The sequence below is a fragment of the Macaca fascicularis genome, chromosome 15, assembly GCF_037993035.2.
Source record: "Macaca fascicularis isolate 582-1 chromosome 15, T2T-MFA8v1.1".
NCBI classification, from domain to species: domain Eukaryota; kingdom Metazoa; phylum Chordata; class Mammalia; order Primates; family Cercopithecidae; genus Macaca; species Macaca fascicularis.
Window position 1 is genome coordinate 111711555 of NC_088389.1, and position 13287 is coordinate 111724841.

A 13287-nucleotide genomic window follows, 5' to 3' on the forward strand; every position below is an offset into this window, starting at 1 on the left:
CTAGAAGTCTGAGATCAAGGTATCAGCAGGGTTGGTTTCTTCTGAAACTGCTTGCCTTGTCTTGTAGGTGGCCATCTTCTCCCTTGCCTTCTTCACATGGTCTTCCTTCTGTCTGCATCATAATTTCCTCTTTTTATACACACCAACCATTTTAAATTAGGACCCACCCTATTGACCTCATTTTAATTTAACTACATCTTCAAAGGTCCTACCTACAATGCAGTCATTTTCTGAGGTACGGTACTGGGGATTAGCACATCAACACATCAACATATAAATTTGGAATGGGCAAAAGTCAGCCTGTAAAATGCATAAAGCTTCAACCCATGGTGAACGCTATGAGCACATAGTGCCATGTGCAGCTGTGCTGTCTGCACACTTACCAGCACAGCACATTGCCCATGAAGTAGGGAGATGCAGAAGTCTTCATTTATATTGGTTGAGTAGATTGTTTTAAACCACTTCCCAATTCTCTTTCAAATTCTTGAATCAGCTATCAGTTTCGCTTTATTAACGATTCAGCTTGAAAATAATTTTAGACTAGGGATCCATATATCCAAAGGGAAAAGTGGGATGGGGTGATGCACAGAAGATTAGAGTCATGAGTGGCACAGCTCAGGCCAAAACGTGTTATGAAGGATTGTATGGCAAATTGCTGGTAAATTTAAGGGGCTGGGTTCTTTATGCCTTCCTTAACTCATTACAAAGTGCTCTGTCAACACATGACAATATTATTTTCAAACCATAGAGGTCGCATTTTAGAAAATTTAGAACTTGAAGCCTAGACCTCCAAGCCAAAATCTAGACCTCCAGGCCAAAATGCAATGAATTTGACTTCAGTAATTCCATATTTCAAGCTTTTCGTGTCTTCCCTGACTTCTTTGAATTAAAAGGCTTATCTTTTGGATTCAATCAGATGACTTTGTGGCTTTCTCCTACCTTTGGGGCATTTCTTCTCCATTCAGTTAGTTCTCTTCTGTGGGCAAGAATTCAATCCAGTCACCCCGGTCATGGAAAAATGATACTTCATTTGCATCAAGTAGAAGCAAGTCCTTAAGGTGATCAGTTTGGATGAAACTCATCCAAACTGAAATATTTCTGCAAAGTTTGTGTGCAGGATTTGATTTTACTTTATTCCCTTTATAGAGACCATCCCAACCCGCTCTGGTTCTTTGCTCATTAACAGCATAAATCATGCAAAATGTTAAAAGTCACTGTTGCAATGATATTTGATACAGAATTTAAATTAGACCACAGAGAAAAATGACAGTACTCCTCTGAGGCTCTATGATTCATTTCTTGGTACCAAACCAGAAGTTGAAAATGCAATGCAATTTTATAATGAACAGAAGCATTGCCTCTGGCCTTCATACAACTCCAAAAATAGTTAGGACAAGTCTGACCAAAAACCAGGAAGGCCCTATGCAGAACATTTTCAGAAGGTGGTTCCACGTTCATCTTAAAATACATACATATGCATATATTATGTATATCATATATACATACGCAAGCACACAATTCTCTTTTTGTCTGTATCCCCCCATGCCATGACTCTCTTTCCATCTTTGGGCTTCTCTCTCTCTTTCTTTCTCTCACTCTCTCTCCTTCTTCTATCTCTTGACATCATTTTTTCCACTTCTCACTCCCTTTCTCTCTGTCTCGCTCTGTGTCCCTATCTTTCTGTTTCCTCTGGCTTTGCCTATGCCTTCTTCTCTGTTCTTTTTGTCACTGTCTCTGTTCCTCTCTATCCTCTCCATTCTCTTATTATCTCGCTGTCTCTCACAGTCAGTATACCTTTGCGTCTTCGTCTTTCTTCCTGTCTGACTTGTTTTCCTGGCCATGCATCTAAGCCTCTTTTCCTATGTGAATCTTTTTTTTTTTCCCCATCATGCACATATACAGACACTGAACAGTGCCTAGAGCAATTCCATTTTGAAATGTGTCTTTTTTATAGAGAAGTTATTTTTTGAAAGTCCTGCAACCCCCTCTGCCTACTGAGACATGGAGGAGCCCTTTCTTCTCTGATCTTCTCTTGCCAAGACTGTGTGTGTATTTCACAGATCATCCAGCAGAGGAAGTGCAACCAGTGCTTTCCACGCTGCTTCACCCTGGAAGCTAAATGTGTGCCCTTCTTTCAGGCTACTCAGCCCAGCTTAACTCAGTGGGAAACATGCCAGGAGGGTTCAGATCTTCTGCATAGCCAGTTTGCCCAAAGACAGTCTGCTAAAGCCATCCCCCACCGGCTTTGTTATTTTTGCCATTCTAAGTGACTTCTAGGTTACTTAACATAAGCCCTACATAGTGCTTCAGTTCTAAACCTCATGATAGAACTCCAAAGGGTGAATAGGTTCTCAGGCTTGAAGAAGAGAGATTGTGAAAAGGATTTAGATTCAGACTTTTAATAGTGTAGTCCTGATATAGTCTTGAAATGAGAGAAAGCAGTCAGGGTCGGAAAACCAAGGAAGAAACCCTGTAAGCAAGTGTACACATTACTTCAGAAATGGTGTCTATTTTACTTTACGTATGTTTAATTGCACAGTTTTTAGGAAAATAAAACAGCACCATGATCACATTACTGTATAATTACCATTGTTTTCTAAGAAGTTACTATGTAGTTACTACATTATTACAGAAAAAGCATGTTATTTCATGGTAACTATGCAATTAGTTCATGTCACCATCAAGCGTACACTTATTGAACCAACAAAGAAATAAAATGTTCCATTTATTTCCCTCCATGCTCATGAGTCATAATATTGTCCCTCTTTTAGAAATGACATAATGAATCAATGTACTAACGTAGGAAATATGCAGATTATGCTTTTTTCCTAATCTTTTTTTTTTTTTTCTTCTGGTAAGCAAATGAATACCTTGGAAACTGCAGATGCAAAACAGTTAGTTAGCACGCCAGATAGGCAGGCAAGCAAAAAGATTCTATCAAGCAAATCTACTGTATTTAATGAGAGAGGAACAAGGACTCCTTTTTGGCTGTGGCTAGGCAGGGATACCTTGGCAAGCCAAGTCCCTCAGTGGCTAGAAGGAATGAGAAAGGGATTAAACATATTTCCTCCTATATCGCATGCAGGCTGAAAGTATAGCAAACAAAAACTGGTACCATGTTATGTGTACATTCACAGAAGAATTTCAGTTTCTGTTGCACATACTGCGAAGGAAAAATCTAGTGTTTCAATATTTAAATCAGTTCTATAAAAAGCAGACCACTTGGTAAGAGTTTGAATTCACGATCAGAAGCTGGTTCTGGTAGTGCAAAAGAGATGCAGCATTAGAAATAAGGAATACACTAGATTCTTTGTCAGTGGCAGCGTGTCTTTCTACTTAAAGGTCTGTGTACAGTCATCTTTCTATGAAGCTAATTGCGAGCTGCTTAAAATAATGCGAATAGTTCTGTTTATTGTAACTAATTGATTTTCAACACTTCAAGATTAATTGGGCAGAACAGGTTCTCTCAAGTTTTCTTTGAGGCATGCTTTAGTGGCTCTGAATTAAAGAAATTATTTGATAGATTAGTATAATTTATTTTCACATTTGTTATTTTTTTATAAATAGCTTTAAAATTCTCCAGAGAAGATACCCTAATTCCTGTCCCTTTTCTCAATCCTTTCCATTTTTTTTCCTGAACAGCATTCAACTAACTTCTTTTTATTTCTAGCAGGAAAATTCCTGTTCTCTAGCGGCTCTTAATTTAAATTCTAATCATGAGAGTAAAGAATGCCAAAGAGCATCTAAACTCACTAAAGTCTTTAAAATACACAATACTCCCTCTTCAATGGACAAAAAGATACCTGGGGGAAAATTATATTTGTATTATCAGTTTTATAGTATTTACATTTGTATGTAGATTTCATGAATCATGGCTGATACATTATTTTTGGAGGCTGTAGATTGAATCCAATACAAGTTTCCACTATTCCTATTAGTGCATACTTTTAACAACTGTTTAAAAGGAGGGAAGCAAATAAACTTTCATCAATGAAGAAGTTCCCTAAAGTTGTACTTGTCTGATTCAATAACTGTCAGTCATGACAATATATATATATGATTTTAAAGACAAGATAATCAAGGGCTACAAAGAATGCCACAGGGATTCGGACTTCTTGAAGGCAGATGCAAATGGAACTACATCTAAGTCTACCTGTGATTAAATAAATCAGGGTTGTTGTGCCTTTCTCTTCACACCTAACCTGTCTTCCCCCCTTTACCATCCCCAACCTTTCAGAACTTTTATTATACACAAGACACAATCATTCAGCTAAATATCACCTTAAAGTCTTTGTGTGCCATTAAGGATTCAGGGGAAGACTTATTTCTTCAAAAGGAGAAGCAGAGGTATAGTAGGCAGCATTTTAAAATGGGCCTGGAGATTTTCCACCTTGCTGGTGGGCATCCCCTGCATAATCCTTAGGACTGGGACTGTGATGGATTTTACTCCCATCATTAGGCTATGTTAAAATAGGGAGACTGTCCGGGTGGGCCTGGCCTCATCACCTAAGCCCTTTAATTGATGACACTTTTCTACAACCAGTCACAGAAAAGGAGGTCAGACAGATGTTCCCACTGGCCTGAAAGAAGACCAATATCCATGATGTGAACTGTCCATATGGGCCACTCCTATGGTAAATAACTACAAAATCCTCTAGTTACTGAGAGAGGTCCCTGGCTAATAGCTAGAAAGAAAATAGGCACCGGCAGTCCTAAACTACAAGGAAATGAATTCTGACAACCATCAGTGAGTCTAGAAGAAGACTCCAAGCCCAGATGAGAACCTCAGGCCTAGCTGACATGTTAATTTTATCCTGATGAGACCCTGAGCAGAGAATCCAGTCACCGACACGGGACACTTGACGTCCAAAAAAAAAAAAAAAAGTAAGATTAAAAAAATACTGTTGTTTTGTGCCTCTAAGTTTGTGGTAACTTGCTATGCAGTGAGAGAAACATAATACAACTGGAAAGAGAGGATCTCCCCTTTGACTCTGTATAAATTTTTTTTCTCTCATACTTTTCATCCCAGACAGTCTAGAGTTTTGCTGTTGAGGTTTTCACACCATATTACTTTTTCACTGCCAAAGCTGTAGATACAACATTCAGTAATAAATGAACATACCTAGTATTTAAAGACTTTATGGCAACAACAACAAAAAATGTTAATAGAACCAGGGTTCCCTCAAGAGTATCCACACTCTCTGTTAACTTAAGTTTTTCCATGAATGGAGCCTCTTTCTACCCAAACCATAACACTTCTTATTAAGAAAAGGTTAAATAAGCACTTCATGCCACTCATTACCGGGATTTGGTTTTATCTGAAGCATTCACTAGGCTGGGATGTAAATGGTCATATGTCGAATGGTATAATTCACAGACAAAGGGAGGGGGAAGAAAATCCAGCTTTGCATCAGCCCACATCAAATCTGTGAAAATCACAAAAGGGATAAGGTTTCAACTCACACAGTTGATGCTGCTTTGTTAAAGGGCTATCCCATCAGACTCCCACACAGAGACTCCAAGAGGAAGCCTGGTATTGGCAAACTTGCAAAGACATGCAACACTGTTTTCCTTCCATGAGTGTTACCGCAGATAAGGATGTTACAGTGATCTTTGAGAAGCTGAGCCCATGGATAGACTGTCATTTAATAGTACAATTAAATTGCCTTAAAGGTAAGCCTTATTACAGAACTTGAGAATCCCAAATGGAGTTGTCTCCTAAGTGTTTACATACTGCCCGTCACTTGTCACCAGGTCATGCTTCACTGAAGAATTGGAGGTCTGGGGGAGCTTGTTTCTCCACTATAATCTATTTTTGTTTTAATGTACGAGCTGAATATCTGATCCCTGTTAAATCATGCTCGTATGTTTTGTTTTACCCTCAAAGCACCTGGTTTTTAATTCAGTTTTTTTTTGAGATATAATTAACAGACCATAAACTGTACCTTTTTAAAGTGTAAAATTCATGAGGTTTTAGTATATTCACAAAGTCGTCCAACTATTAACACTGTGTAATTTTAGAACATTTTATCATCCCATAATGAATTCCTTTACCCGTAATCAGTCACTCCCCAGCTCTCCCAGACCCTGGGAACTTCTAATATTCTTTCTATCTCTATGGATTTGACCACTTTGGATATTTTATACAAATAAAATCACATAATGCATGACCTTTTGTGTGTGGCTTATTGACATATTTCCAAGGTTTATCCATATTATAGCATAAATAGCATAGTACTTCATTTCATTGCAAGTAGTTCATTTCATTGTAAGGCCAAATAATGTTCCATTGTATGAATATACCCCTTTTTGTTTATCTATATATCAGTTACTGGATATTCAGATTATTTTCTGCTTTTTGGCTATGATGTATAATGCTGCTGGGAACATTCGTGTACACGTTTGTATATAGACCTGTGTTTTTGCTTCTCCTGGAAATAGAACTGTTGGATTATATGTAATTCTATGTTTAACATTTTGAGAAACTGCCAAACTGTTTTCCAAAGTAGCTGCACAATTTTGAAATCTTACCAACTAGGTATAAGGTTTACAATTTCTCCACATCCTCACTAACAATTGTTACTGTCTGCCTTATTTTAGACATCCCAGAGGGTTTGAAATATTACCTCATTATAACTTTAATTTACATTTCCATAATGACTAATGATGTTGAGCATCTTTCTATGTGCCTATTGGTCATCCGTATATATTGTTTTCATTCGTTTATCTTCATTGGATAAATGTCTACTCCAATTATTTGCTCCTTTTTAAATTGGGTTGTCTTTTTATTGTTGACTTGTAAGAGTTCTTTATATATTCTGAATCTATGTTTCTTATCAGGTATATGATTTGCCAACATTTTTTCCCATTCTGTGGATCACCTTTTCATTGTCTTGGTATTTTTTGAAATATAAAAGTTTTTAATTTTGATATGTTGATATGTTAATTTTGTTATGTCCAGTTTATCTAATTTTTGTCACTTGTGTTTTTTTGTGTCATGTGTAAGAAACCATTGACTAATCCAAAGTCATAAAGATTACTGCCTGTTTTCTTCTAACAATGTATAATTTTAGTTCCCACATTTAGGTCTATGATTCATTTTAATTTTGTGTGTGTGTGACACAAAGTAGGAATCCAATTTTAGTATTTTAACTGTGAATATCCACTTGACCCAGCATCACTTCTTGAAAAGACTACTGTTTTACCATTGAATTATCTTGGCACCCTTATCAAAAGTCAGTTGAGCATAAATGTATGGGCTTATTTCTGGACTTTCAGTTCTATTCCATTGATGAATATGTATAACCTTATGCCAGTATCACACAATCTTGATTACACTAGCTTTGTAGTAAGTTTTGAAATAGGGAAACGTGAGTCCTCCAACTTTGTTCTATTTCAAGATTGTTTCGGCTATTCTGGGTTCCTTGCATTTCCATACGAATTTTAGGAACGACTTTTCAATTTTCCCAAAAACTGTAGCTGAGGTTTAGATAGAAGTTGCATTAACTCTGTTGTAAAATGTAATTAGTATCGCCATCTTAACAATATAATTCTTCCAATCCATGAATGTGAGAAGTCTATTTATTAGCTCTTTAATTTTTTCAATGATTTCTTGTAGTTTTCATTATAGTATGCAAGCCGTGCACTTCTTTTGTTAAATTTATTCCTAAGTATTGTATTCTTTTATTGTTATTGTAAATGGAATTGTTCTCTTAATTTCATTTTCTTATTTTTAATTTTCAAAAAGCAAACAAGGGCCTTGCTTGGTGATCTCAGTCACTATTTCCTTACTCTGATATGGTTGGTAAGGATTACTTACAATTTTGTAAACATTATTTTTCACTTTGCTTTAAACTCTAACTCTCAGTAATCTTCCACCCCCAAAATTACTGACTTTGAACTAAGTCTAGCCAGAGCAATGTGTTTTTAGTACAATATGATTATGATGATTCCTAGGACACCACATCATGATAAAAACATTATTTGAACTTCTTTCAGTGGTTGTGTTGCACTTGCAAGAAATTTTGTGTCTTTGTTTCTCACATAGGATACTTGTCATTGCTAATAAGGACATTTTAATATAAAAATATAGCTATAAATATAAGATCAATCTCCTACATTATTCATTCAGATAACAAACATTTATTGATCATTGTTTATGTGCCAAGCAATGCTCTAGGTGCTAGGATACATCAGAGAACAAATCAAAGATTCATGCCTTCTTGGATCTCACAATTTTTATGCTCAGAATATGTTTACTGTTTGAAAATGAAAAAATATAATTATAAGCATCTTGTTCTTGAGAAAATTTTAATCTATTAAGGTAGTCAACAAAGTAATAGCCTGATATTTGCCACGGATATAATTATTGTATATACATACACATTGTTCAACTTATTTAATTATATTGTAAGGACTTGGAGTATCAAGATCTATGTCAAGTGCTATTTAAGACATAGGTCTGTCTCAAATGACTTACATTTTAAAATGAAAGCTGTGTTGTCAAAGTAATGCTGCTGAATGGTACAGAATAAGCCATAAAGATGATGCCAAACAATTTTGGAAATGAGAGATCACATCTGGCTAGATTCATAGATGTGGTTGAATTTAAGTTGAGACTGTAGGATTAGTATTTGGATGAGTATTATGACATGGGACCTGCATTATAGAAATGATAATATACACATATATACATATATGTACACCCTCACATATATAGATGTGTGTGTATATATCTCCTTACTTATATAATTTGATTTAATTTTACATGAGGAGGAGGAAGAAGAGAATAATAGGAAAGAAAAAGTGGGAGAAAAGAAAAGGAGAAGAAAAAGAGAGAAGGATGCTAAGTAAAAGGATATGAAAGGTAAAAAGGAGAAGAACAGTGCAGAAGGAATGGGAAGAGAAGGCAACTAAAAATTTTTTGGTATATTCTATGTAGAAAGCACTGAATGAAGCATTCCACATGAATTGCCACCATATAAATAGAGACATTATTATCATCTCTAGTTTGCAGACGAGGTAACTAAGGTTTCGATAACTTACTCCAAGTCATGTATCTAGTAAGTGTAGAGGCAGGATTTTTCTCCTGTGTTTGTCTAACTGAGTTCAAAGTCTATATTTTTGAGAGCAAAAAGATTACTGAGAGTTAACGTTTAAAGCAAAATGAAAAAAATCTTTACAAAATCTTAAGCAATCCTTGCCAATTATATCAGAGTCAGGAGTCAGCGAATGAGATCGCTAAACAAAGTCCTTATTTCTTCGTTCTTCTCTATTCCCAGCACCTAGTACAGTGGCAGACACATCTTAAGGGTTGTTATATTTGGAAAGTAATGAGCATTTGAAAAAATATTATAAAAGTGATAAAAATCACACAGTAGCATCAGAGAAACAAAAAAAAAAAAAGCCTCAGGAAAAAAGATGGTGAACAGGGTCCAATGCCACAGAGACTGCAAGAAGCATGAAGACCAAGAAAAGATGACTACATGAAGCAATTAAAAAACCTTTTCATTATCTTAATCATGTCATTACTAATTATTTTTTCCTTTGATCAATGTTATTCAGAGATAATTTACATACAAAAGCTTGATCTAGTTAGAGGCTACATTTTGATGAATTATGACTGTTGTGTATCTCTCTAAACCACCATAGTCAAGACACAGAATAATTCCACCACTCCCAAAAGATTTCTCATGTAATGGTGTCTTTTAAATTAACAATATTTCTTAGTTTTAATGTACTTCAATTTTGATGAATAGTATTTCTTGTCATGAACAGAACTTTTTAATATTAATGTAGTTCAGTGTATCCATCTTTTTTTCCTTTTAGTTAGTGTGTTTCATGTTCTATTTAAGAAATCTTTCCATATCCCAAAGTAGTAAAGAAATTCTCACGTATTACTTTTAAGAGCATTATTGTTTTGACATTCACAGTAATATTCCTGGAAATCAACCACCCATTTGCTATAAAAACTGAATAAAATGTGTATACCTATCAGAAAATCTAAAATTTAAAAGATTGACCATTCAAGTGTTAGAAAGCAGTTTTCAGTTTTAAGTAGTTAAACACATGCCCACACTATGCCCTAGCTTTTCTCTTCCAAAGTATTTCCTCAAGAGAAATAACTTTTGTGTTCTTATAAAAACTTACACATAGGCCAGGCGTGGTGACTCGTGCCTGTAATCCCAGCACTTTGGGAGTCCAACGCGAGAAGAGCATGAGGTCAGGAGATCGAGACCATCCTGGTTAACATGGTGAAACCTCGTCTCTACTAAATACACAAAAAATTAGCCGGGCGCGGTGGCGGGTGCCTGTAGTCCCAGCTACTTGGGAGGCTGAGGCAGCAGAATGGCATGAACCCGGGAGGCGGAGCTTGCAGTAAGCCGAGATGGTGCCACAGCACTCCCGCCTTGCGGACAGAGCGAGACACTCTGTCTCAAAAAAAAAAAAAAAAAAAAAAAAAAAAAAAAAAAAAAAGAACTTACACATAAATGTTTATAGCAGCTTTATTTGAACAAGTGAAAATAATTCAAATGTATGTCAGAAAGTGAGTGGATAAACAAATCTGGTAGAATCTAGTAGATCCATAAAATAAAATATTACTCAGAAATAAAAAGGAATAAAGTTTTTTGAATGAATTTTAAAATAATTATATTGTGATAGAAGCTAGATGTAAAATAAATGCACATACTGTGTAATTTACAAAAATTTTTGAAAATACAAACTTTAGTAATAGAAAGGAAATAAGCAATTCTTTGAGAATGGGGCAGAGCAACATGGAAGAGAAGAATTGAAAACACACACTAGGACATTTTGGAAGGTGGTTAATATGTTTGTAATCTTGGTTGTAGTTATATTTTTATGAACATATACATATATTAAAACCTAACAAACTACATTTGAAACATGTGCAGTTCATAGTATGTCAATAATGCCCAAATAAAGCTGTTAAAAATTCAATTGTGTATATTCTTACAATGGAACACTAACCAGCAATAAAAATAAACTACAGCTCTATGTGGCAACATAGATGACTCAAATTGTTATGCAAAATAAGCTAGAAAATAAAAAGCAAAAACATGTCAAAATGTAAAGTCCATTGATGCTAGGAAGAAACTGCATCAACTAGCAAGCAAAATAACCAGCTAACATCATAATGACAGGATCAAGTTCACATATAACAATATTAACCTTAAATGTAAATGGACTAAATGCTCCAATTGAAAGATACCAACTGGCAAATTGGATAAAGAGTCAAGACCCATCAGTTTGCTGTATTCAGGAGACCCATCTCACATGCAGAGACATACATAGGCTCAAAATAAAGGGATGGAGGAAGATTTACCAAGCAAGTAGAAAGCAAAAAAAAGCAGGGATTGCAATCCTAGTCTCTGATAAAACAGACTTTAAACCATCAAAGATCAAAATAAACAAAGAAGCCCATCACATAATGGTAAAGGGATCAATTCATCAGGAAGAGCTAACTATCCTAAATACATATGCACCCAATACTGGAGCACCCAGATTCATAAAGCAAGTCCTTAGAGACTTACAAAGAGACTTAGATTCCCATACAATAATAATGGGAGACTTTAACACCCTACTGTCAACATTAGAGAGATCAACGAGACAGAAAGTCAAAAAGGATATCCAAGAATTGAACTCAACTCTGCACCAAGCAGACCTAATAGACATCTACAGAACTTTCCACCCAAAATCAACAGAATATATGTTCTTCTCAGCACCACATCTCACTTATTCCAAAATTGACCACAAAGTTGGAAGTAAAGCACTCCTCAGCAAATGTAAAAGAACAGAAATTATAACAAACTGTCTCTCAGACCACAGTGCAATCAAACTAGAACTCAGGACTAAGAAACTCAATCAAAACTGCTCAACTACATGGAAACTGAACAACTTCCTCCTGAATGACTACTGGGTACATAACGAAATGAAGGCAGAAATAAAGATGTTCTTTGAAACCAATGAGAACAAAGATACAACATACCAGAATCTCTGGGACATATTTAAAGCAGCGTGTAGAGGGAAATTTATAGCACTAAATGCCCACAAGAGAAAGCTGGAAAGATCTAAAATTGATACCCTAACATCACAATTAAAAGAACTAGAGAAGCAAGAGCAAACACATTCAAAAGCTAGCAGAAGGCAAGAAATAACTAAGATCAGAGCAGAACTGAAGGAGATAGAGACACAAAAACCCTCCAAAAAATTGGTGAATCCAGGAGGTGGCTTTTTGAAGAGATCAACAAAATTGATAGACCACTAGCAAGACTAATGAAGAAAAGAGAGAAGAATCAAATAGAGGCAATAAAAAATGATAAAGGAGATATCACCACCAACCCCACAGAAATACAAATTACCATCAGAGGATACTAAAAACACCTCTACACAAATAAACTAGAAGAAAAAGAAAACCTAGAAGAAATGGATAATTTCCTGGACACTTACATTCTCCCAAGACTAAACCAGGAAGAAGTTGAATCCCTGAATAAACCAATAGCAGGCTCTGAAATTGAGGCAATAATTAATAGCCTACCAACCAAAAAAAGTCCAGAGCCAGACAGATTCACAGCCGAATTCTACCAGAGGTACAAGGAGGAGCTGGTACCATTCCTTCTGAAACTATTCCAATCAATAGAAAAAGAGGGAATCCTCCCTAACTCATTTTATGAGGCCAACATCATCCTGATACCAAAGCCCGACAGAGATACAACAAAAAAAGAGCATTTTAGACCGATATCCCTGATGAACATCAAGGCAAAAATCCTCAATAAAATACTGGCATACCGAATACAGCAGCACATTAAAAAGCTTATCCACCATGATCAAGTGGGCTTCATCCCTGTGATGCAAGGCTGGTTCAACATATGCAAATCAATAAATGTAATCCAGAATATAAACAGAACCAAAGACAAAAACCACATGATTATCTCAATAGATGCAGAAAAGGCCTTTGACAAAATTCAACAGCCCTTCATGCTAAAAACTGTAAATAAATTAGGTATTGATAGAACGTATCTCAAAATAATAGCTATTTATGAGAAACCCAGAGCCAATATCATACTGAATGGGCAAAAACTGGAAAAATTCCCTTTGAAAACTGGCCCAAGACAGGGATGCCCTCTCTCACCACTCCTATTCAACATAGTGTTGAAAGTTCTGGCTACAGCAATCAGGCAAGAGAAAGAAATCAAGGGTATTCAGTTAGGAAAAGAAGTAGTCAAATTGTACCTGTTTGCAGATGACATGATTGTATATCTAGAAAAC